General features: G+C 45.3%; 1 protein-coding gene across 2 annotated transcripts in view; it reads right to left on the bottom strand.

Annotated features, from left to right (window-relative positions):
• Positions 1-22,383, bottom strand: part of DPYSL5 (dihydropyrimidinase like 5) — a 93,238-nt gene extending 70,855 nt beyond the window's left edge. The window contains exon 1 of one of the 2 annotated variants that reach the window (XM_058551613.1): positions 22,247-22,383. The gene's annotated coding sequence lies outside the window, so the exon portion shown is untranslated. The remainder of the gene's footprint in view (positions 1-22,246) is intronic. The other variant, XM_058551614.1, reaches the window with a different exon arrangement.
• Between the last annotated feature and the right edge of the window lie 4,972 nt (positions 22,384-27,355).

Consider the following 27,355-nt stretch of genomic DNA (forward strand, 5'->3'; position numbering starts at 1 on the left):
TAAAGAACTTACATATAAAGACTCCTACAACTCAGTAATAAAAAGACATATAACCCAATTTAAAAATTGGCAAAGGATCTGAATAGACATTTCTCCAAAGAAGATATACAAATGGCCAACAAGCACATGAAAACATGCTCAACATCATTAGCAATCAGGGAGATGCAAATCAAAACTATAACGAGATACCACTTCACACCCACTAGGATGGTTATTATAAAAAAGACAGATAATGATAAGTGTTGATGAGGATGTGGAGAGAAAGTGGAACCCTCATACACTGCCAGTGGAAATGTAAAGTAATGCAGCTGCTTCAGAAAACAGTCTGGCAGTTCCTCAAAAAGTTATAGAATTACATATGACCTAGAAATGCCGCTCTTAAGTACATACCTAAGAGAAATGACAACATATGTCCATGCAAAAACTTACACATGAATGTTCATGGCAGCATTATTTATAATAGCCAAAAGAGTGGAAACAACCCAAATGTCCATCAACTAGTGAATGGATAAACAAAATGTGGTATAATCATACAATGGAATATTATTCAGCAATAAAAAGAACTGATTCATGTTACAATATGATGAACTTTGAAAACATCATGCTAAGTAAAAAAAGCCAGTCACAAAAGACTATGTACTGAAACTATTTGTAGCTTATGGGCCAACAAAGGCTAGATTTAGTTCACGGGCCATCATTTGCACGCCCGATCTAGAGCTATAGCAGGGTTTCTCAGTCTTGGCATGATTGAAATTTTTGGCCTGCTAATTCATTGTTGTATGGGACTATCCTGTGCATTGAAGGATTTTTAGCAGTATTCTTGGCTTCTACTCACTAATGCCAGTAGCACCTGCCCAGGTGTGACAACCAAAAACGTCTCCAGACATTGCCATGTGCCCCCTGAAGGGCAAACTCTCCCCTGGTAGAGAAATATTGATCTATAGGGATAACAGATCACTGGTTGGGGTGGGGGCAGTAGGAAGGGGATTGAATAGAAAGAGGCACAAGGGAAGTTTTGGGGGTTATAGAAATATTCCACACCTTGATGGTGGTGGTGATTCCTCAGGTATATAAATACGTCAAAACTATCTGAACGTACACTGAAACTGGTCGTGTCTATTGTATGTAAATTACACCTTAACAAAGCTGACTTAAAAGCAACAAAAACACATTAAAAAGAGGATTGCTAAAGGTAAATCAGAAAATGAACAGATATAATTTAGTAGGAATTATATTCAATGCTAAGCTTCCTGGCAGTGCAGGCAGAGGGGGAAATGATTTGGGAAGGAAAGGAAAAACTCTTCCTATTGTTGAATAAAAGCAAGGCTCGGATTCACCCACCAGGAAAAGCCTTTTGAACCCCAAATAAGTCATGGCTCCCTTCCGTCCAACTGAAATTCAAAAGAAGGTTTCACTCAGAATGTTTTACAGAAAGCAGGTCTGCTGTCTGTGTAGGTAATTCTGGGAGGAATTTATTGGATTACTCTTTAAGGAAAATAAGAAATATGATAGATATATTTGACTGCAGTTTTGCAGAAGGTGCAGAAATATTTTTCCAATGCCCATTTTTAGTATAGAGCAAACATCCATAGAAGGCTGAGGAACTACCATTAAATTTTAACTTAGTGATGACATGTCTATGGACTGTTAAAGTGATAGAGTCCAATTATAAATTCACATCTGGTGCTCTAACCTACACTATAAAGAGAATGCAAATATGTCTGGTATATCCTTTTACTGGAAATGTTAAGGAAGGTGTCTACATATTACTCCTCTAGTTAGGCCACCCCAACCCTAGCCAACCCCTAAGCCAAATTCATGCTCCCCGATCTCCTCTCCCCTCAGCCTAGTGCTCCAGAATCAAGGAACATGTGCATAGGTGACTTTAGTGGTACATGTACTTGAACATAAATGATGTTGAATCAGGAGTGCGGAGGTGGTTCCTTCTTCAGTTCTCTTTCTACATGTCTGATTACATCAAGGAGAATAGCTCAGTGGGTGGGTGTGTATCTTCCATTATCTAGCACTTGCTAATTTCCCTTTTTAACAAGGGAAGAGCAAGGTCTCGTTTGTTATTAGGATTTAATGACATTGATTGGCTTTCATTGTATTTATTTTGCTAGTTATTTATTTACGGCAAATATTTCCATTTATGGTGTTGATATAACATTTTTTAAAAATGTAAGTAAAAAAGGCAAACTTAACGAAAAATATTAGCATCATTCACACAGATGGTATTATAATTGCATAGATGGAAGGAAGGTATATGCAAATGATTCAGGTGGGGAGACAACACTCTGTACCGGGGTCACCAAACTTTTTCTGTAAAAGGCCAGAGAGTAAATATTTTAAGCTTCGTGGGCCACGTTCAGGCTCTGTCACATATTCTATTTTAAGTAATCCCTTAAAATTGCAAACACCATTCTTCACTCGCCAGGCTGGACAGAGACTCCCCTGGCCGTGGTTTGCCAATCCACGCTCTAGGAGCTGCGCTGTCCGATGAGGTAGCCACTAGCCACGTGTGGCTACTGAGCACTTGAAACGTGGTTAGTGTGACTGAGGAACTGAAATTTTAATTGTATGTATTTTTAAGTGGCTAAGGCACTATACAGTGCCGCTCTAGCCAATGCTTAAGGAAATGTAGAACTATGTCATACCAGGCTTAAAAGACAAACGTCGGGGCCGGCCCGGTGGCGCAAGCGGTTGGGTGCGCGCGCTCCGCTGCGGCGGCCCGGGGTTCGCTGGTTCGGATCCCGGGCGCGCACCGATGCACTGCTTGGTAAGCCATGCTGTGGCGGCGTCCCATATAAAGTGGAGGAAGATAGGCACCGATGTTAGCCCAGGGCCGTCTTCCTCAGCGAAAAAAGAGGAGGATTGGCGGATGTTGGCTCAGGGCTGATCTCCTCACAAAAAAAAAAAAAAAAAAAAAAAAAAAGACAAACGTCAACGGAAAGATAACTCCCTCTCAACCTTTTTTTGTGTGTGTGAGGAGGACTAGCCCTGAGCTAACATATCTGATGCCAATCCTCCCCTTTTTTCTTGAGGAAGATTGGCCCTGGGCTAACATCCGTGCCCATCTTCCTCCACTTTATAGGGGACGCCGCCACAGCATGGCTCAACAAGCGGTGCGTCGGTGCGCGCCTGGGATCTGAACCTGCGAACCCTGGGCCACCACAGCGGAGTGCGGGCACATAACCACTGCACCACCGGGCTGGCCCCTCAACCTTCTTTATTCTTTAGACTTTCCCTGCCTCTACCAGCTCATCAAGAGTTGTCAATATATTACATTTTGATGGCAAGTCACAGTCATTATAATCAGGAATAATGCAGGGGCATGCCTTTTCAGACCATGATTATTAAACAATGCTTGCAATTTCCTAAAAACTGCAATAAGAGAAGAAAATTAAATCCTCAAGATAAACATGGAAAAAAAGAGATAAATTGTGTTATGATTGTATACCTAGAAAACCTAAGAAAATTGGTAAGATAACCAATGTATTTTTTTCTATGCTAGCAGCCAGCCAGCTAGAAATAGAAACAGGAAAAAATGTTGTGTTCACAACAGTGAAAAACACTGTGAAACACTTAAGCATAAAGAATAAAACACTAAGAATGGTTCAGAAGAGGCAAATCTAAATATAAAGTATTTTCTCTATTTTGTTTAGTGGCTGCTCAGGGCTGGGGGTGAGAATGCAAGTGACTGCAAATGGGCTTGAGTTTTCTTGTTGGGATGATGGAAATTTTTCAAAATTAAATTGCACGATGGTTGCACAGCTCTTTAAATATACTAATAATCAGTGAATTGTATACTTAAAATGGGTGAATTTTATTGTAGGTAAATTATACAGGTAAAAAATACAGCTTCACATACCAAAAAACTGAGTAAGGCACAGACTCCTATAGAACTTCTCAAAGTACATAAAATAGGATCTAAACAAAATGAAACAAATATATTCTTAGATGAGAAAAGCTAATATTGTAAAATGTCAATTCTCCCAAAATTAATATATAAATGTAATAGAAGTCCTATTAGAATTTTCAATGGGTTTATTTTGAAATGGATAATAATGGAATTGAGAAGAGCCAAGAAAATTAGGAAAAGGAATTCTGTGGGGTAGGTAAAGGACTTCCTTAGGAACATTTAAAGATGCTATATGAAATTACTGTAATTAAAACTATATGGTATCAGCATATGATTAGACAAATAGAGGAGTAGAGCAGAATAAGGTGCTTGGTAACAGATTTCAATCAAATCCAACAAAAGCGATATTTCAATGATTTGCTTAAAAGTTGGGGCTGGCATCACCGGCTATTTGTCTGGAAGAAAATTAAGTTGGCTCCCTACCGTACAGCATGTACGAAAATCTGTAATCCGCCTGGAATTTATTTAAATACAAAACATAAAACAAAAAAAATATTAGAAGAAAGCCCAGGAAACTATATGTACAACCTAGGAGTAGGGGAGACCTTTTAACTCAGTCTGGGAACCCAGAAGCCACAAAGGAAAAGTCACATTTCTGACTTTATAAAACTTTTTAAATTTGGTAAAGTAAATGATATCACGGAAATAAAGTCAATAGACAAAAAATAAATAGCCTGGGAAAACATGTGCAATGCATACCACAGCTATGAACTCCTATAAATTGATAGGAAAAATATAACCAAGACAAAGATGGGCACAGGGTATCAGTAAGTGCTAAAGAGAAGAGCAAATCTAAATGATGAACAGCATATGAAAAGAGGTTCAACCTCTCCAGTAATCAAGGAGATGCAGATGAAAGTCTCCACGGGGTATTACTTCGCATCCATTAGACTGGCAAAAATTCCAGGGTGATACCTGATGCTGGCAGGACTTGGGGGAGGAGGGGTGCTATTGGGAGTGGTTGTGAAGGCGTTGCTGATGGAAATGTGAATTATTACATGCTTTTGTAAAACAGTCTGAAAAGACCTCTATTAAAATTTTTAAAAAGATCTCTGACTCAGCAACTCCACTCCTAGGACTCCATCCATAGAAAGAAAAGCCCAAGAACATATGGAGACATACACAGAGAGGTCCACGGCTGTACTGTTGGTAGGGCAAAAAACAGGAAACAAATTGAAGGCCCACCAATGGGGAATGGTTGAAAAACCTGTGGTACTGTCTGAAGGAAAACTGTCTCTACTCACGACACTTGTGACACTAACCACTGGGAGTTAGTGCAGACCCCCAGGCTAAAAGGTCAGTCCCACAAGACTGCTCCTACTGCAGACACCAGTCACATGTCCCAGGTTGTCACCTGTACTTCCTACCCACTGACTATAAATCAGGGGTTCCCAACACCCCCTCCTCCAGCTCAGTAATTTGCTAGAACGGCTCACAAACTCAGAGAAACACTTTACTTGTTATTACTGGATACAACTCAGAAACAGCCAAATGGGATAGATGCTCAGAGCAAGGTATGGGGAAGGGATGTGGACCTTCCATACCCTTTCCAGGCGCACCACTGTCCCAGCACCTCCATGTCTTCGCCAACCTGAAAGCTCTCCCAACTCCTCAGGGTTTTTATGGAGGTTCCATTACACAGGCACAATTGATTAAATCACTGGCCATCGGTGACTGACTCAACCTCCAGCCCCAGCCTGGAGGTGAGATGGGGGGTGAGAGGTGGGGCTGCGAGCTCCAAACCTCTAATTACCTAGTTGGTTCCCTTGGCAACCAGCTCCCATCTTCGGAGAGTCATCTTATTAGTATAAACTCAGGTATGATTGAAAGGTGCTTATTATGAATAACAAAAGACGCTCCTCTCACCCCAATCACTCAGGAAATTACAAGAGTTTTAGGAGCTCTGTGCTAGGAACTTGGAATGAAGACCAAATGTGATATAATATTTCTTATTATATCACAATATCACATTATCCATGCCATAGAATATCATGCAATTTTTAAAAGTTAGATCTGGCCGGCCCGGTGGTGTAGTGGTTAAGTTGGCACTCTCCCTATCCGCTGCCCTGGGTTCATGGGTTCGGATCCCAGCGCAGACCTACACACCGCTCATCAAGCCATGCTGTGTAGGGGCCGGCTGGTGGTTAAGTTCATGCATTTCGCTTCGGCCAAGGGTTCACTGGTTCAGATCCTGGGTGCGGACCTACTCACCACTCATCAAGCCATGCTGAGGCAGTGTCCCACATAGAAGAGCTACAACTCTACAACTATGATATACAACCATCTACTGGGGCTTTGGGGAGAAAAAAAAGAAAAAAAAAAAAAGAGGAAGATTGGCAACAGATGTTAGCTCAGGGACAATCTTCCTCACCAAAAAAAAAAGTTAGATCTATACAAATTGACTTAAAGCTTCTTCCAAGATGTAATAAGAAAGGCAAGTTATAGAGATGATATATTTTACCAAAATGGAAATTCAATACATCTACACATAGACATAGACATAATAGGATCCCATTCTGATAAAATGAACAAGTGCAAAAAATATCTATGTATATATATTTATACACAATGATGTGTATGGAGTAAAATATGGATGAAAACACCCCTGTTTAGTTACACTGGTTACCTGAGGGAGAAGATGGTATTTAGTTGGAGGAGAGGAAAAGAGAGGAATCAGAGGAAGGGGGAAAAGTCTAATTTTTAAAAAAGAAAAAAAAGTCAACAATTAAAACAGAATGTGTGTGTGTCTACATAACGAGACGCATCAAAAAGGTCACCAAAATGCAAATGGTGGCTGTCTTAGGGTCGTGGGATTTCAGGTGACTTTTACATTCTTTCTTATACCTTTAAATATTGTTTACATTTTTTTTTACAGTGAATATGTATTATTTATAAAACCAGGGACAGGGGAAGCAATAAAATCATTTTCACCGAGGAAAAACTACCTTCCATCCTCTAAGGCTGGTCAAATTTACTGAGCCCCTTTACGTGCCATGCACAGTAGCAGATGTGCCTTATTTCTAATCCTCACAGCAACACTGCAATGAATGAGGACAATGGGGTTCAGAAAGGCGAGGTAACTTGCTTGGCATCACATAGAATATTAGTAAGTGTGGAAGGCAAGATCTAAACCCAGGTTGAACTCCTAGACATTCTCTTTCCTGCCTCTGCCCTGCATTCTCACTCTCCGGGCTCTACTGGTCACAGGGCATCTACCTTCTGTCTGGCCAACCCATGTGTCCTTTCCTTCACCCACCAGGCTTACAGACGCCCACCAGGTGCCCCTCACTGTCCTGGATGGTGGGCTTCAAAATGAGTACTACAGAATCCCCGCCTTCAAGAATCTCAAGTCTCTGCCTCTCTGCTGGCATTTCAGGCTGTGCTTGTCAGAGGGGCGAGGACTGTGCATTACAGATATCTTTGTGTTAACATCTGTGTTCACACTTGGCACAGGGCCCCATAAATGTTCAATGTGTTGACTACTACTTAGGAGTTGAAAAACATAACAGAAGCCTTGAGCTATGTATGTTTTCCAGGCTCTTGATTGACAGTCTCTTCACCCACTCTTTCTCATGGGCCATACCCATTACAATAAATTGTTTTTTTTGTGTGTGTGTGTGAGGAAGATCGGCCCTGAGCTAACATCTGCCAATCCTCCTCTTTCTGCTGAGGAAGACTGGCCCTGGGCTAACATCCATGCCCATCTTCCTCCACTTTATATGGGATGCCACCACAGCATGGCTTGACAAGCAGCGTGTGGGTGTGTGCCCAGGATCCAAACCGGCGAACCCCGGGCCGTTGCAGCGGAGCACACGCACTTAACTGCTTGCACCACCTGGCCGGCCCCAACAATAAATTCTTATACAATAAAACATGCTGATTACTCCAAGCTCACCATAACCTTAAAAACAAAAACAAAAACCTATCTACACATCTTAACTGAGAACAGAGGATTCCACAATTAGGAGGAAAGACTGCATTTTCTGTGCTATTTACTGGTTATCGGGAGCATGAAGGACACGAACAAAGGTTCTAAAGAAAGCAAGAACCAGAGATTATTTTAATACAAGCTTAAAAAGAGAAAAAGCACATTGCATTTACCCACATGATTTTCTTACTTTAAACACACACAGACACACACACTAAACTAAATATATTTTGAAACTTGTCGTTGTGTTGTCATTGATTTTGATTAGGAAAGAAAAATTGCTGAGAGTGGTCTGGAGGCCCAGGGGCACTAGTGAGTCTGTGTGAATTCATGCAGATAAAGACAAGGTCTCCTCATTTTCCATCCTCCCGGGCCCCATCCTTGTTACTCCCCTGAGCACACAGACTCCCAAAGGGGAAGAGATGGAAACACGGGGGTGGGGTTGTGCTCAGTTGCCCCAACCACCTTCAGTCTGTCTCCTTCCCCTGCTGCTCAAGCCTCCTTCCTCTGACACACCAGCCAAGCGGATCCTCCATGTCCTTGGCCCTATTTTCCATTTCAAACCCATCCTTTTGCCTGAATATCTTCTTCCCCAAAGACCTCATCAAGGGAAGACCTTTGATGTATCCTAATGGCCAAGATGAGTCTCTGGGCTTGTGGGCCCTGCCCCCATAAGTTGTAGTGGCCACTTCCCTGCCAGTTACACAGTCTTTAAGGCAGTGCCTCCCTCCATCTTTCCCTTCCTGCAGTACTTAGCATGGGCCTGGCTAGTGGCAGATGCTCAGAGAATGTTAATCATCATCCCCTTTAATTGTCTACTCAAATAATGCTACTTCTGGACTTTTACCTGCTCTGGATAGAAAGACATCTAGATGCTGTCAGAATTGTCTTGGTCTGCCCTTCTGGCTGGGGCCCAAGGAGTGTGGCATGAGTGAGCTTGGGGTAAACAGCACACCTCTTCCTGGAACACTTTGGTGGCATTACATATTTTAACTGTATGTAATTCCCAAAACCTTTATGACTTTATATCACAACAAAAAAGAGTATATTGTGAGCTAGAGTGCAGACAATGCATTACTTTTCTGTGTGTGTGTGAGGAAGATTGGCCCTGAGCTAACATCTGTGCCAATCTTTCCTCTATTTTGTATGTGAGTCGCCGCCACAGCATGGCTGACAAGTGGTGTAGGTCTGCTCCTGGAATCCGAACCTGTGAACCTGGACCACTCAAGCGGAGTGTGCTAACTTAACCACTACACCACCAGGCCGGCCCCAATGCCATTACTTTTTTAAGGTTAAAAACTGAGGCTTCAACAGCCACAAAATGCCACATATGATTCCATTTATATGAAATATCCAGAAAAGGCAAATCTATAGAGATAAAAAAGTAGGTTAGTGGTTGTCAGGGGCTGGGGCAGGGGGAGTGGTAGAGGGGAATGGGGTGTAACTGTTAATGGATAAGGGGTTTTTTGGGGTGATGAAAATGTCCTAAAATCAGGGTATGGTGATGGTTGCACAACTGTGAATACACTCAAAACCACTGAATTGCACATTTTACATGGATGAATTTTATGGTATGTAAATTACATCTTAATAAAGCTGTTAATAAGGCTTCAAAGATATTTCAAACTTGCATCAGGGGGCTTCAGGCTAAGCCCACAGGGCAAGCTTTAAGAAGCAGTAATAGGAAAGAATGGACACTCCAGCCTGGTCCACAAGTCAAAAAACAGGTTCCCAGGAGGGCAAGTGGGGTAAAGGCTTGGGGGTCAGTGTCAAGAACGTCCCCACTGCTCCCAGACAGAAGCTGAAACTGAACCAGTGTAAACGGGGGTGAGGATGCCAAAAGCCTGGAGTGGTTTTTGGAGGCGGATCTGCAGCCATGTCAAAGCTGTGGCAAAGGGCGTGAAGGGGGATGTGGCTTGGCAGAGCTGAGCTCTGAGGGGTGGGCTGGGCCCAGGGCAATGCAGGTGTCTGGCTTGCTATAAAAGTGAAGGGACATTCAGGTGACATGAGGGAAGGGGCTGAGCTCCCCAGGTGGATTCTGAGGAAGATGATTATGGAGTTGGGTGGTAGGCAAAGGGGAACATCTTCTCTTCCTCTGTAGAGAGGCCCTCAGAGTGCATGTGCCAGAGGCTACAGAGTGTATTCCAAAAAGAGGACTCAACAAGTACCCTCCCCACCATCAAAACAAAACACAACAACAAAAACAACCAGGAACAGACTGAAACAACTTCCGGAATAGGTTGTATACATTGAAAAAGGCCACTAATTGAGTGTTGACCACCCCCACAACTGCTTTCTAGTAAATTCCTCTGCACAGCTCCATCCCAGATTCCCTCCCCACCAACTTGGGCAAAATACCCTCCCTCACTCTGCTGGACCTCTACTACAGAGGCCGGAGGTGCCCACTGTGCCAGTGACTTCCATCAGATTGTCAGGGTCAGAGCACAGCTGCTCTCCACCTCTAACCAGCAGAAGCCAGGAGTAAGGGCGGGGAGGCAGGGGGGAGCAAAGACCGGAAAGAGATTAATAGACAAAGGAAGCAATGAGTTCACGGGGCAAAATGGGCGAGGAAAACATGACTATAAACAGTGCCTCAGGAGAGTTCTGTATTAGTTTTCCGTGCTGTGTAGCAAATTACCGCAAGCTTAATGGCTTAAAACAACATATATTTATTACCTCACACTTTCTGTGGGTCAGGAGTCCTGGGTTCTCTGCTTAGAGTCTCACAGGCTGCAACCAAGGTGTTGGACAGCCTGTGCTCTCATCCGGAGATCTGACTGGGAAGAACTTGCTTCCAAGCTCACTCAAGTTGCTGGCAGAATTCATTTCCTTGGGGTCGTAGGCTTTCAGCTAGAGGTCACTACCGGCTCCTAGAGGCCACCCAATTCCCAGCCAAGTGGGCTTTCCCAACATAGCCACTTCTTCATCAAGCCAGCAATGAGAGTCTCTAGAGCAAGTTTGCTAGCAAGATGGGGTCTTATATTACACGACATAGTGATGGGAATGACACCCCATCACTTTGCCATCTTCTATTGGTTAAAAGCAAACCACAGGTCCTGCCCATCCTCAAGGAAGGGGATTACACAAAGGCGTGAACACCAGGAGTCAGGGATCATGGCGGGGGACACACCAAGAGTCTGTCTTCACAGTCCTTCCAGAGGAAACATGTCCACATGTAACCAGAATGCAAGGCAGAATGGAATGAACACTCTACATGAGAGAACTAACTCTGCAGGAGCAACCAGAGGCCTCCTAACCTGTCATTCGAGACCAAAAAGGGCAAAATTAGCCAATACTCCACACTGATACAGCTCACTGGAGGGTAAATCGCCTTAGAGGTTTCTCCTCTGTGAAAAGACTAAATGTTGTCTAAGATTCTTTTTTAGCTCTGATATCCTATGACAACACCTGGACCACTGTAGGTATTCAAGAAACACCATTCCATGAAGGATGGGATATGGGAATGAGCACATGCACACATCACTGTGGGAGATTCATGATGCCCAGTTAGTGCTTCTCATCTTCTGTGTCTTAAAATTTGAATCAAATTTGAATAAAAATGACTAAAAGGGAAAATATTAGAAATGCTATTTGTTACTCGGCAGTAATGGGTCATCCCCACTTCCTGGTCCCAGAGCCTTTCTTTTTTGAATGGGTGACACATTATGTCTCTTCAGTAGGCTTAAAAGCCTTACTCTGAATGCTTGTGTCTTATTTAGGAGTCCTCCATCTGGGGGTCTACAAGAACATGCCATGAACATGGGGCCAAGAACTGCACCCTTCTCAAGTTTTCTTGAGTCTCTAACAGGGTGAGCCAGAGCCATCCAGGACTGCCCAATATTTTTCATTATTGTTTACACAGGTAAAATATATACATGATAAACACTTAAAACCATATAAATAGTTAAATTTTCCCCAGGCCCTTCCTCCAGAGACAAGCACCAACAGAGGTTTTGTTGTGTTTCCTTCCATGGACAATCTAAGCATATTTAAGCATAAATGTATATATTTTTTATTACACGAATGACAGCATGCATTAAATACTGTTCTGCCCACTTTCTTCCTATTCAATGATGTATATTAGAGATTATTCTATATCAGAGCAAAAATACCTGCTGCCTTATTCTTTTTAATGGCTGCATAATATTTCTTTGTAAGAATGCATCATAATGTAATTAACTAGCTCTCCAATGAGGGGAATTTAGTTTGGGTCTAATTGTTTGCTAGTACAAATAATGCTGCAATAATTTCCCTTCCTATTTTTCATTGTGCACACATACTTGTATAGTTTTAGGATAAATTCCTAGAAGCGGTATTGCTGGGTTAAAGAGTATGCAGTTTTAACTTTGATAGATACTGCCAAACTGCAAGTCTGCGGTTTTAGCTGGTTAGGAATCATGACAGTTTCAGCAGTAACACAACATGGCTGTCACAGAAAATCAAAGCTGTCAGATATCATCTAGTCTCCATTTCCTCATTGTACAGAGGGGGAACTGAGCCATTCTGACTGAACTTCTTATGTGCTCTCTATTACCTCTGCATCAATTATCATATTGTCCAGCCTGTTCATTTGACAATCATGAACCTTTGACGATACTGTTATATACCTATATATATCTCAAAGCACCTAACTTAGCATCTAGAGAATACCATTATCTCCATTTACTGAGTGCTTACCATGCACCCACCAGGCACCGTGCATATTATTGCATGAATCCTCCTAACAAATCTGTGAGGAAGACAGTAACATCTCTTTAAATCACAAGGAAACCGAGGATGGGGAGATTAATGACTTTACCCAAGTCTCTCACACCTAGGAAACAGCAGAGTCAGGATTCAGACCCTATCTCTCTCCCACGTGCAAGGTCTTTCCTGGAATTCCCACTGCCTCTTGCAGGTACTCAGGAAATATGTGTAGGTCTGAGAGGAGGCTCAAGCCCATAACAGCTCAGTGCAAGTTAAGTCCAGGTATTGAATGGTTAGTTAACCTCTCTCTCACTTGCCAGGCTGTTCCAACATTCATTTCCAGTTCCTGGCTATTTGCATTCTATTCCTAGATATTTAGAACTTAACTAAGTATTGGACTCTCTCATAACTGTTTCATCTCCACAACATGGAGCCCATTTAATTTCTTTCACAATGGCCAACTTTAGGTGCTATCTGCTACTAAGAGACAGCACAATTTTATAGAATGTATTGATAAAAATCAGCTTTACTTGGAGTGTTTTGCCCTCCAAATTATTATTGCACGTCCTGCTTTTAATGACTGATTATCTCAGACAATTTTATTCCACTTTTACAAATTCTTTGATGACCAACTTGCCAACTAAGACTGATTAGAAAGCATTCTCTGATGAGGGAACTTTGTGAAGTTGGTCCTTAAATCATGGAATTAATATGTATTTATGCATGTCTCTTTATGTGAAAACTATCAGGTATTATGGATAAGGTTGCAACCCCCACACCAAAAACATTTTTTTGAAAAGAATCTCATGTCTCAAAAAAATATTATCAGCTGGGCAATAAAATAATGTATGTGATGTTCACAAAGACACGAATACTATCTAAAATAATGGAAAAATATGGACATAACCCAAATGTTAATCAATGAGTAATTGTCTAAATAGAGTATAGTATACTCCAGTGGAATGGTGGGCAGCCATTTCTTTCTTTTTTTTTTGAGGAAGATTAGCCCTGAGCTAACATCTGTTGCCAATCTTCTTTTTTTCTGAGGAAGACTGGCCCTGGGCTAACATGTGTGTCCATCTTCTTCTACTTTATATGGGATGCTACCACAGCATGGCTTGATAAGTGGTGCGTAGGTCTGCACCGAGGATCCGAACCCGCAAACCCTGGGCAGCCAAAGCACAGCACATGAACTTAACTGCTACACCACCAGGCTGGCCCCTAGGTAGCCATTTAAAAGTTTACCTTTTTAAATTAGGCGGAGACGTGAACAAGTTTTTCTAATGTCAGATGAAAGAACAGAATATGAAACAGTATCCATGTTGGGGTTACAACTCTGTAAAAATGACATGAGCATATGGACAAGGGTTTGCTGGAACAAGTAAAAATTACATAAGCTGTATTAGCAAAATGGTCTATAGGTGGTTTTATAATTGATTAAATACTGGAATATTGTACATTTTAAAGTACAAAATAAATCCTATATTATAAAAGATATGAAATATGTAAATGCCAAGGGACTCAGAGTTCAAGCAGTAAATCTAGGTTTTAAAGCAATGATAAATCTCATCTCGCTCACTTGCTTGAATGGGGACCAATACCAATACCAAATGGCATGTGGCAGGAAAAAAATCTTTCTCAGGAACAACTTGGCTGTGAATGGGTCTCATAAAGAAAACCCAGCCAAGTTAGGAATTCATGACTGCCTTGTCATGCTCCTTTGGCGGCACAGGTTTCCTCACCATCATCCTATAATTATGCCTGAATTGCTGCCCTTGATCCACACTGGCCATGTTTATCACTGCCATCAATGAAGACCAGCCATGGAAATGAGATGAGTTTGCCTTATATCCACAATCTAAAGGCTATTGCTCATATCTCTGTGTCTCATATTTGCTGTTTTTCAGTAGTTGCAGAGGTTTTTTCCATTATAATCTAGTCGTAAAAATCATGTCCATTTTAAGTCTTTTTAGAAACCCACAAAAAGTGGGATATATGCTATAATTCTAATTCCCAAGTGAGAAATCTGAACTCTGTGATTCCAAGCTGACACTTTTTGAGGAATTTTTAAGCCACAGAAATCACATAATTCAAAATCGCTATTTGACCCAAAACAAGAAATACAAAATAGTTAACAGAACAAAAATCACTTGTTAATCCTGTTCAAGGCTGACAGGACATCTCCGGAATGTTCTTTGGGCCCAGGCTGTGACTATAATCTGAGTCTCATCTTTACCTTAAGAAACAAGAGTAAGGAAACTGCTATAGCAAGACTGAAACACAGAACCATTAGTTTAAAAATGTTCATTTCAGAATTAGACACAGCTTCAAGTTCTATTTTTTGCTGAAGAATGAGTTTGAAACCAACCTCCGATCAAGCCACAACATTACGCCAGCCTTCAGGGTTTCCAAAAATAGTTTAATCACAGCATTGTGTACCTCAGAGTGTCTTGTTTTTTTTTTTTTTAATTTCACCGTTAATCTTACTGTTTGGCATAGTCTACTAAAACACAACATATGCATACCCTTGACCCAGCAATTCCACTACTGAGTATATACCCAACAAAAACACACGTGTTCACCAAAAGATACATACTAGAATGTTCACAACAGCACTATTCATGATAGCCCCAAACGGGAAACTACCCAAATACCCATTAACAATATAATGGAAAATAACTTGTGGTACATTTACACAACGGAATGCTAGATGGCAATGAAAGCGAGCAAATGAAATGCAACAAACATAATGTTAAGCAAAAGAAGCCACTCATGAAAGAGGACCCACTATCTGATTCCCTTCGCAAAAAGTTCAAAAATAGGCAAAGCTGATCTACGCTGTAAGAAGTCAGCATAGTAGTTAGTGACCTTGAGGAAGAGTAGCAACTGGGAGGGGATTTAAGGGGGGCTTTTGGGTATAGGTAACCTCTTTCTTGATCTGGTGCTGATTACATGGATGTGTTCAGTTTGCCAAAATCCATTAAGCTATAGGCTTATGATCTGTATACTTTTCTGTATATCTGTTATACTTCACTAAAAAGTTTAAAAAATAAAAATATTTTAAAAACACATCCTTACCCACCCCACCCCACCCCCACATATGTAGTCACCATTTTACATATGTGTATTGCCCACATAATTGGCAACATGGCCAACTTAATCCACGTGACTTCATTAAAGTTGAGTTTCACATGTGTTGGACACAAGAGCAAAAAGATATTGAATGAAAAAATTAGAGGCTATGCTTGAATTTTATAACAGAATGAACATATCGATCCACAAAGACAGAAATCTGGTTGAAATGGTAAAAATGAGAAACGAGGCGACTTTTTCCTTAACAGTGGATCATGCTCTGCAAAAGGACAAAAGGGAAGGACAGGACCAGACAAAAGCAGGGAGAATAAAGACCCAAGGCTGAGACATTAGAGCGAGCCCATGCAGATCTGAACTCAACAAAGGGGCTGCCTGTAAATGGACACTGAAGTGACACAAAGATGGTGTGACTGAGCACTGGGCACTGCTACTGTGTGGGAGACACGCACAAGGAGTCAAGGCAGTTGAGACCCAAAAAACTTTACCGAGCGAATGAAAATGGACAGATGTTGGCGGGTGGAGAATGACACAACGCTCAATTCAGAATGCAGATATTCTGCTTTTTTTCAGGAGAATCTAGTCATTCATAAAACCTCAACCTCACTTGGGCCAATGACTTTAAATTCAAATGGGGAGCCAGAGGCCTCAATGGCTGGAAAATCATGTAAAATATCATCTAAATCATTCCGTCAGTCATTCTTTCAATATTACCTATTGAACCCTTACTCTGAGCAATGTTTTGTGCTAGAAGCTACATGGATGAAAAAAGAGGTCCAAATTCTATTTTAAATAAGGCAAGGAGCACCATTTTGTAATGGAATAGCCCATTGCTAAATTATTTAGTTTATTGTAAACTTTACACCCAACAAGTAAGGTTCTTAGCTTGGAGTAGTGTTTAAAAGCATGGACCCTGTGATGGTTTGTTTTTCATGTCATCTTGGCTAGGCTATAGTATCCAGTCATTCAAACACTCATGTATATGTGTTGCTGTGAAGGTATTTTGTAGATGTGGTTAACATTTACAATCAATTGACTTTAAGTAAAGGAGATGTTCCTTGATAATGTGGGTTGATACAATCAGTTGAAAGGCCTTAAGAGAAAAATTGAGGTTTCCCTGAGGAAGAAGAAATTCTACCTTAAGACCAAAATATCAGCTCCTTGCCTGAGAGTTTCCAGTCTGCTGGCTGCCCTACACATAGGGGACTTGCCAGCCCCCCATCACATATGCCAATCCTTATTGGTTCTGTTTCTCTGGAGAACTCTGACTTATACAGACTCTAAGCAGACTCCTAGGGTTTGAAGCTTGGCTCTGCCACTTCTCTGGCTGGGTGATTTCTGTGCCTCTGTTGCTTCATCTGTAAAATGGGGATGATAATAGTACTTAATTCATAAGAGCTAGAACAAACCCCAGCAAAGAGTAAGTGCTTTGAAAGTGTTTGTTAAATAAGTAATTTTGTGGTGCTGAGTTTATTTCTTAGCTGGAAAACTTGAGATATTTTTATTCCTAACAATCTGCCATCAACCAAAGAGGGTCACTCTTTCCCAAACCAAGAACAGAACAGCCTCGGAACAACAGCACCTCACTAATACAGGTGTCTGATTGTTCCTTTAGATGGTGTAGGAGCAGAGTGAGATGCTAGGCCAACTCCACACACAGGGATGATTTGGCAAAGCTGGGGTCAGAGTGCTTCTGGAACATTCTTAACTCTGCAAGTTCTCAGCTGCTGAAAACAGCTGTGCTTAAAGAGGCTCAGACTCAGCACAGAGCTATTCCTACTATTTGCAAGGGTGGGAGCTTCAGAAAGAGGACTTAATCATTCTTTCTGTTCCCACTGTTGGTACCCCACAGCAGCCTGCCCTGGCCCCTTGGGATGAAAGATTAAATGAGGAACCAAAATGTTGTTTTTGTGGGCATACGTTCTGGGGGGAGAGTATGATGATGGTGATAACTAACATTCATCGAGCACTTACCAGGTGTCAGATACTACTCAGTGCTGTACATATATTAACACATACAATCCTCATGGTACAGATGAAGAAACTGAGTCCCTGAGAGAAAAGTAACTCACCTAAGGATAGACAGTCAGAAAGTGGCAGAGCTGGGATCTGACCCCAGGCTTTCTGGCCCAGGCCCAGGCTCTCCCTTCTGTGCACATTGCCTCTGAGTCTGGCTTATGCGGTCCAGGCAGGACGAGGCACTGGAACAAGCACAAAACTGGGCTATGATTGAAGGCAGGGCGTGAGGGACTCAGAGGATGCTATGGTTAAGTCCATTATTTTCAATTAAATAAGTTTCAAAGATTGAAATAGAACAAATCATAAACAATATTCTTTCACGAATTTGTTTTGTTAAAGAATATAACGTGTCGGGCCGGCCCCGTGGCTTAGCGGTTAAGTGCGCGCGCTCTGCTGCTGGCGGCCAGGGTTTGGATCCCGGGTGCACACCGACGCACCGCTTCTCCGGCCATGCTGAGGCCACGTCCCACATACAGCAGCTAGAAGGATGTGCAACTATGACATACAACTATCTACTGGGGCTTTGGGGAAGGATAAAAAAAAAAAAGGAGGAGGAATGGCAATAGATGTTAGCTCAGAGCCGGTCTTCCTCAGCAAAAAGGGGAGGATTAGCACGGATGTTAGCTTAGGGCTGGTCTCCCTCACCAAAAAAAAAAAAAAAAAAAGAATATAATGTGTCTACTTTTATGCATAAATATCAAAGTTCACTAAAGATTCATATCATAGTATTTGAGCCTTTCATCTTCATCTAAAAAATTTAAGGTAAAGATCTTGAGATTATTTCTCATTTATTTATTCACTAGCAGTGCAATAAAATCAAACACCTTCTTACTTGTTATTCTCGTTTGATTTCATATTACACCAACTTCTCCCTACAGGTTTCCACAGTGACAAGGATTTTCTGTATTATAGTTCTCCAACAGGATCCAGAGAACTAAGTCTTAGACTTTTCTGAAATGTTTTCTTATAGCTCAGAAAACAAAAATGTATGAACAGGATCAGATTCTATCAGAATTTGGTTAATTTTTACACCAGAAAGATAGACTGAGTCTTCAATATTCTTTTCTAGTAAAATTGACTTCTCTGGCTGTCAGTATTTATCTAAATCCTAATTTACCCCAGAGATTTCTCCACAGTTGTGATGGCCTTTGGCCTACAATTCCCTGGAGCTAATGCTGGGTCACACTGCATCCTGGGTCAGAGGAGCTATTATTAAGGAGGGAAAATTCTCAGACATCCATGGCAGGAGGACAGAGAGAGGTGGAGGTACCACAGATGAAGCCTACACCAAGTCCCCAAACCTAAGTTTTGCCAATTGTGTAGACTTGCCTTGCTGTGTAACTGTTTCTGGAGATGGAAACATGCACGCAGGGCGCTGAGAATACTGGAAGTACCCTGGCTAAGTCTGCATCTTGGAGAGGCTATGCTGAAAACGACCAGGTCTTCATGTCCTGTGAACATCTTTTGTACACCTAGCTGAGGTCCCCCAGGTCAGGGAGATGGGAGTTACGAATGGCACCCTGGATTCTGGGGACATAAGCCCTTCTCTGGGGTCACCTGCCTCCCAGACATTTTCACAGGAGGCCAGAGGGGGATGCTGCTTTCTCTCCATCTTCCCTGTAGAAATGGGCTGGGCATGTTGGCATTCCTCATTTATGGACTCCCCACAAGGAAAAGACTGGGTAGCATGTTCACACAGCCCTTTACTAGGGTTACACCCTTAAACAAATCCGTAAAATGCTTTCAAAAGTAATAAACCAACAAAACATTCCCTCCTGAAACTTTTCCCCTTGGGTAATAACATGAAAACACATTTCCTATTGCAGCTTTTTCATAACAAAAAACCTTCAGCGTCAGATTTTGGGTCTTCTAATATTGAGATTCCCGGTTTTCACCTATTCTGGAGATAGATAGGTCTATTAATTTAGTTAAAAATACCCAGCTTCCAGTCTTTCCAGACCAGTTTTGTAAATTCTGAGAAGCACCTCCTCAAAGCACCATCCTTTAAAACCTGCAAGACACAGTCTACTGCTACTTTCCTGTGGCCACTCGGCACAGTCCAGATAGGAGGCCTTCGTGCTAGCAATGACCATACGTTCTGGGCCAGAGCCAACAGTTACATCAGAGCCCCTCACCTTATGCATCAAACTGGTTAAGAAAGAAAATCCTGAGGTTTCAAGGCTAGCATAAGAGAACCAAAAGGCTCATCAATTAACTTCATGGCAAATGGCAAACATAAGTCACATCAATTAGTCTTACGATGCTCTGTCAATTTAGCCAAGTTTCCTCTGCTCTTGGAATAAAAATGCTTCTGCCTTGCTCTTTTATTTTTTTTTAATGAATGATAATTGAAAAGTATAAACCTTATGTTATAACCTCACCTTTAATATCAGCTAAACAATTATCAAAGAAAACCTATAAAACCGAATTCTGGTTTTTGGCTGTCATTTCACGTGTCAAGACGCTGCAGGCTGACATGAAAGGTGCTCAGACAGGGAGGAAGACTATGCACGCACGCGAAGCTCTGCTGGATTCCTGTTTTGCGGTTCCATGTCTGTTCATCTGCTTTCCCATGGGCAAGCAGCCCCCTGCTACCACAGAGCCCGCCCCGTCTTAGGGCAGCAGACAATACGGGCGAAATCTGCAAAGGATGGACACGCTGGTTTGGGTGTGGTCACCGGCGGAGGGAAGCTTGGGTCCTACAGGCTCTAAGACCAGGAGCCGCACCCTTGGCGGGAATCTCCACGAGTGCTCATCCCAGATTTTACCACCATCCGCACCAGCCCCGACTGCTCCCTCTGTGAACACATAACCGACCTTCGATGCAGGCCGCCTCGCAGACAAAGCCGGCTGCTCAGGGAGCCCGTTATGCACCCAGGCGACCCGCAGGTCGCCGCCGGGCCGCCGCGCCACGTCTCGGCTGCTGGACAACAGCAAGCCGCGGGCGGCGGCGCCGCGGCCGGAAAGCACCGATTGCCGGCCCCACAGTCTAGGGGGACGCGCAATTCACACCAGGGAATTAACGGCGGGGCTTGGCGCCCCAACACAAACCCCAAGAGACGAGCACATGCCCTGAGATTTCTCTGGGAGCATTTCTGCACCAGAAAACTGCAGACTTGAGTTCTGGGGGGCCCTAGTTCGTGGTCAGGTGGATACCAACGCCAGCTATTGTTCTCCGGGTCTCCTCGGCGGGAGACGTTCCCCATTCCGCCTTCCTGGCTGCATCTGCCGCTGGACCAAGCCTTTCAGCTCCGCGAAGAAAAGGGAGTGCCCGCGGCGCTGCGGATTATCACAAAATCCTAAGGGAGTCCCTACGGATTTGTGTCAAGCCGGGAGACAAAGCTCCTCTAGGGGACAGCCCAGCCGGGTCCCGGATCCGCCATCCTGGGTCTGTCGCCTCTCCAAGGGCCACACCCAGCCGGCCACCTGGACCGCCAGGCCCCACGCCTAGAGCTGAGGGTCTTCAGGCCCAAGACCGGCCTCCCAGCTGCCCGCCCCTCCCTTCTCCAGAGACCTCCCTCCCCAGGGAGACCCTCCCCCGAAGCGCGCTGGTCTCCTCCTCCCTCGCGTCTACCCTCCTCAAACCCAGTCGGTCTCCACCCTCCTGCATCACTCCTCCCACCCTCATTCTTCATCAGCCCCAGCCTCCCCTCGTCTCGCGCCACCTGCTCCAAGCTGCTTCCCTCCCTCCTCAGACCCTCCCCCCGCCCCCTTCTCTTTCCTCCTCGAACCCTGGTCTCCACTCCCCCTTCCTCCCAGACCCAGTCACCTGTCCCCACCCAGCTTCCCCATCTCCTCATCTTTGCTCAAAAGGAGGCTTAGCCTCCGTCTCTCCCCACAGCAGCTTCTCTCCAGCTTGGACTCCTGCACCCTCCCCAGGCCTGGGGCGTCGACGTCTCTCGCCCGCCAAGATCGATGCTGCGGGGAGGGCTCCCGCGCTGGGCTCAAGCGAAGGGACCCAGCTCGGCGCCCGCTCTGGGCCGGGCAGCGGCAGGCGGCCTTTGTGGTTCAGGCAGGTGCCTCGGAGGCGAATCGTCCTCAGGCGTCCGCTCCGTCAGCCGGACGGGTGGAACCGGCCGCCGGGTCCGGTCCAGGCTGGGCAAATCCCAACCCGGAGGCGAGATGGACCGAGGGTGTGTGTATGGGTGGTGGGTGGGGGGCCCGGGATCGCGCCGATCTAGGGACCCGGGCAGGACAGGCCCACAGCCAGAGAAGCCCCCGCCCAGCCTTCCAGCCATTCACCGCTCCTCGACGAGCGAGGTTGGGCGCCTACTATGTGCTAGGAATGAAACCCCTTCAACCAAGCCGCCTCCTCACCCCAGTTCTTCGCAATCCCACGAGCTCACATTAGACGCCTACTATGCGCAAGGCACCGCACGGCGCTCTGTGGGCGTACAAAGAGGACCGGATTCGGGCCCCAGTTTAGCCCGGACGGCCGCCCCCAATCCCAAACTACACCTCCCACCGCGTGCCCTGCAGCCGGGCCCCTAGGCGCACCCCAACCCCCGCCCTTTTGTGCGCCTCCCAGAGAAGCAGAGGGTGAGAGATGGATGTCCCAGCCCGGGGAGAATAAGCCCACCGCCCGCCCCGCCATCACCCACTCCTCCGGGATGCTGCGGCTGCGAGGCTCCGTCAGTCGGTCCGTCTCTCCTCGGTCTCGCCGTGGCGCCGGAGCTGCGGGTGCTCGGGGCGGCGGCGGCTGCACGCGCGCTCGCTGGATCGCCGCCTTGGCGCGCCGGGCGCTGGAGTCCGAAGCCGCGAGCGGGGGAGGGGACGTGGGTGGGGGGGGAGGCGGCCTCGGCCAATCACGGATCCGACGGCTCCTCCCCAGTGCTCCCCACCTCGCGCTCGCAGGTTAGGGGAGGCGGGGACAGGCGGCGCCCCGCATCCTCGGCGCCGCGCGCGGCCGCCGCCTTGGGACTACAACTCCCGACAGGCCCTGCTGCAGGGCCGGGGTCCGAGAGGGCACAGAGGGAGCGGCCCGAGAACCCGCCGACCCCCTTCGCGCCCTTCTCCGCGTTCCTTTGGGTTTCCATGGTGACTCGCGACACTTCACAAAGCCCGGGCGCTCGGACGCGCTGATGCACGGGTCCCCTGGGAGGGCTACGGGGCTGGTCTCGAGGACACAACGCCTCCCCTCCCCCTGCAGGACCCAACCCGAGGGGCTAAAACAATGCCCCGGCCGCGTCTTCCCGGCTACTGCTGGGCCTGCTCTTCGCTGCTGGGCCCGGCTAGGGCCGCCGGGTTCGCTCCAAGACCCAGTCCGAGGCCTTCGAAGTGGGCGCTCGGCGGGATTGCAGGATGGAGAGGGCGGGGGTGGTCGTTATAGGAAAATGTTCTCACATACAGGTGGATGGCCACCCAGGGCCACCTGAGTTCGCATCCGTCCCCTCTTGGGGCTCGAACCCGGAGTTCATTCTTTCCGCGGCTCTGAGCTAAGGCTTCTCCATCCAGAGCTCTCAGATCCAGCTGCCTGTCTTATTTCTGACGCCTCCTTTCAGGGCATGGTGAAGCCTCTGGAAATGTTTTATAACTCAATTTATATTCGCTTCACCTTTTTTCTTCACTTTCTAAATACACACATAGTTTAACAAAATCAACAGATCTAAAAAGGAGAGGGAGGATCATCACGCCTTTGTACCACCTCCCTGATCCCCTCTCAAGGCTTTAACGTATATCTGTTATTTTATGTGATAGTAACAATAGCTTAGATATGGTTTAGTGATTTGCCTCTTTTCACTTAATGTCACTCCAAAGGCGTTGCTATTGATATGGTGTTAAAATGCAGCATGGAGTCCTCACCTCCAACCACACCCCGGGGCCCCCGGGGAACCCCAATGGGCTGCTGCAGGAGCCCTTCTCCTCCCTGGCTGGCGGGAAGGGGTGGAGGTGAGGGAGTTCCCTGGCTGCCTGGGAACCGTGGAACTGGCTCATGGCCGGGAGCCATCGCCCGGAGAGGTGGTTCTCTCTGCGGGATGTTTTCAAACAAAACGGTGCTTCACTTCTCCGGAGGCTCTCCCCTCCCTGTCTCAGCAAAATACTTGGCCCCCCGAAGTGAGGTCACCGTGGGCCACTTTCACTGCCGACCTTCGCGGTGGGCTCAGAGCCTGGACCAGGCCAGGCTGGCATTCGAGGGATGGACTTCTGGATTACCCCCACTGAGTCTCCACTTCTCCTGGGAGGAAGGTTTACTTCTCTGCCCACCTCCCCAACCCCCACCTTCCGCATGGTGACGCAGGGACCCCCAAATGAGCCTAGGGCCTACACCAAAGAATCCCCAACCCAGGGAGCCGGGATGTGTCTGTGAAAACTTGGGGGGAGTGGCTCGTCCTTCCCCCACTGCTCCAGCTTGGGGCACTGCCCTATGGATTCCCCCAGGCTGGTCAGGCTCTGCGCCAACCCAGCGATTTAGGCAAAATGGATTGAGCCTCGGCGAGGTGGAGTGGAGCCCAGAGCCGGCTGGCGGCAGCTGGGTGCTCTGACTACGGCGCACGTTCAATGCGGCGCTTGTTGCCTGTGGGGGAGGGAGCCCTCTAGTGGCAGCAAACGTTTTCTGCAGGATTTAGTGGACCTCAAATTTGGACTCGGCTTCTTTGCTTTCTTGGGCCTACCACCCCTGGTCAGAGAAAGGGCTGCCTCGAAGTCGTCTGTGGGCCTGGGACATTGATGAAACTCGCACCCAAACCTGAAGTTGTAAATGTTCCCAGTACTTATTTTGGCTTTATTTATGTCTTTATTTCTAATCTAGGCTCTCTCTTCTGGGGAGTAGAAAGAGCACAGGGCTGGAGTCATATACCCCTAGGTTGGAATCCTTGCTCTACTTTCTGGATACTTGACCTTGGGAAAGTTACTGATTCCATCTGAGCCTCGCTTCCCACAGAATGTGAAAGTAGTAATACATTCTTTTAACCTTTCTGTGGCAATTACACAAGGAAATACATATAAATGGCATAGCCCACTGCCTGACATATAGCTTGCAGTCCACAAATGTAGCTATTATTATTCATTTATTCAAGAACAAATGGTTATTGAACAGTGTAAGGGATATAATACGACACTCCCATTATAAGAGGCATGAAAGGCAATATGTTGTGACTTTTATTGTAAAGCTCATATGACCAGCTTAGACAAAGTGGAATAGGAATTCAGACAAGAGAGATCAATTCTAAACAAATCATCAGGGAATGGAGGGGCTGGATTTGGATTTCACCGGGATACTGATTTGCTGGATGATTCTAAGCAGAGCTCTGAGATTCCAGGATGAAGGAGTAAAAGTTTGTGGGTGGAGAAGCTGAGGGGTGTTTGGAAGACAGCTGAGGAATCCACAGTGGCTTGGAAGTCAAGTCCGTGAACAGAGGTGGTGGGAAGAGAAAGGGGAAAGTAAGGTAGGCTGGTGTTGGGCCAGACTTCACAAAGTTCAGGGCTACTGGTTTTTATGAGTAAATGTGTGTGGGGTTTCAAATTGCCCGAACAAGCTTCTGAATAATGGGCAAGTGAAGGGCTTTCATCGAAGGGAGAGGGAGGAAAGACCAGCAGGTGTGTTTAGAACACATTTGATCCTTACCCCACCACAGGCAGGTGACACTGCTCATTTCTTACAGACAAGGATATCAGGCTCAGAGAGGTGGAGTGACTTGCCTGGAAAGTCACGCTGCTATTAGTAGCAGAACCAGGGTTCCAAACCCACCTACCTGATGCACAGCTGAGCCCTTCCTTCTCCCGCACACCCTTCCCTACCACTCCTCCAGAGGGCTGACTCTCCAGTGCACACAGACCGAGGTGACCATGAATGAGACCAAGGAGAGCCTGTTACCAAGTCACTGGCACCCAGATGTTCCTTCCTCTGAAGTTTCAACCTTTCCATCTCGAGGTGCCCTCTGAGAAGGGTGTTCTTCAACATTCCTGAGGAGCTTTGTATTAAATTTCCTCCTGGGCCTCCTCTTTTTACATTTTTTCCCCTTCATACTTCTCCATGACAACCCTAGTGTGGAGAACATGCTGTGAAGTCTACTTAGCCATTATAAAAAATTGTGAGCCAACAGTCAAACCTCTATATTTAGGTAAGTGCCACAGGGCAGGGGCCAAAAAGGAGTCCAGAAGATGGGCAAATGGACACTGAGAGAGAGAGAGAGAGGAAAGAGGGAGAGGGAGAGGACAACAGAGGGAGCATGAAGAGGATTTAAAGACACAGAGATAATCAGCTATACAAACAGGGACAGTATGGAATGAGACTGGGACAATTTCAGACCCCAGAGCTGTGGCCACCCAGCCTGACACTGAGACACTGGGGAGGACACTGGGGAGACACTGAGACACAGGGGAAGGGACCTGGGAGGCTGGAGATGGCAGTGCTTGAGTTGAAAACATCAAAGTAGGGCCGGCCCCATGGCTTAGCGGTTAAGTACTCGCGCTCCGCTGCTGTCGGCCCAGGTTCGGATCCCAGGCGCGCACCGACGACACCGCTTGTTGGGCCATGCTGAGGCGGTGTCCCACATACAGCAACTAGAAGGATGTGCAACTATGACACACAACTATCCACTGGGGCTTTGGGGAGAAAAAGGGAAAAGAGGAGGATTGGCAATAGATGTCAGCCAGGGCCAGTCTTCCTCAGCAAAAAGAGGAGGATTGGCATGGATGTTAGCTCAGGGCTGATCTTCCTCACAAAAAAAAAAAAAAAAAAATCAAAGTAAATTCCGATGGCTTATCACTACCCTTGAAATGCTAATGAGCTCTCCAAAAATTTAAATCATTCCTTCTGGCCTAGGAAACTTTTTTTTTCTGCTTTTATTTTTAAATTTCAAAGTTTAGTCTTGAAATAAAAGTTTGTCTTCTCTTGAAACTGGAATGGCCATAAACCAACATAAAGAAGGAATCACTAGGTGATTCCAGCTGCCCTAGCCCCATAGCAGAAATCTACAATTTTAAATTTGCATTTATTTCACACAACTATAGAGATTCTTCAAGCCACAGGGAACCTAGAAATTGCATAGTCTCACAGTACCAACATTATACAGATAAGGTTAAAGAGGCTTTGTTTTAAGCCATTTTCTCCCTTAACAAATACAATGCATCTGGATATTAGCACCAATAATAGTGAGGACAAGAAACACAACTCAAATATACACAATCACCTTCAGAAAGCAAAAGAGTTTCTCTAAGAGCCAGGTGTTTAATCATCTTTTTGATCCCCACCTGTCACACTCCACAACACAACACTTTATTAAACCCCTGACCAGCACTGAGTTGCTGAGAATATTGGGAAGAATCTCCTCACCAAGTTGGTTTTTCATCTATGAAATGAATCCAAAGAAATACAAGAGTAAAAAAATACCCATTACAGGGGCTGGCCCAGTGACGTAGTGGTTAAGTTCAGCGTGCCCCACTTCAGCAGCCTGGGTTTGCAGGTTCACATGCTGGGCACGGATCCTACACCACTCATCAGCCATGCTGTGGTGGCGTCCTACATACAAAATAGAGGAGGGTGGGTACAGATGTTAGCTCAGGGCTGATCTTCCTCAGCAAAAAACAAACAAACAAAGAGAAAACACACCCGTTACAGCCTTACTCGATTTTTTCCTGATACTCTTTTATGAAGCCAGCCCTTCCATTGAGCTAATTTTTCCTCTTTAGTTCCATTAATCAGAACTTAGCAAGAATTAAAACAAGTATTTATTGAGCATTTCCTGAATACTTATGTACATTATTCATTT

Source organism: Diceros bicornis, chromosome 12 (assembly GCF_020826845.1).
Source record: "Diceros bicornis minor isolate mBicDic1 chromosome 12, mDicBic1.mat.cur, whole genome shotgun sequence".
Classification (NCBI taxonomy): Eukaryota; Metazoa; Chordata; class Mammalia; order Perissodactyla; family Rhinocerotidae; genus Diceros; species Diceros bicornis.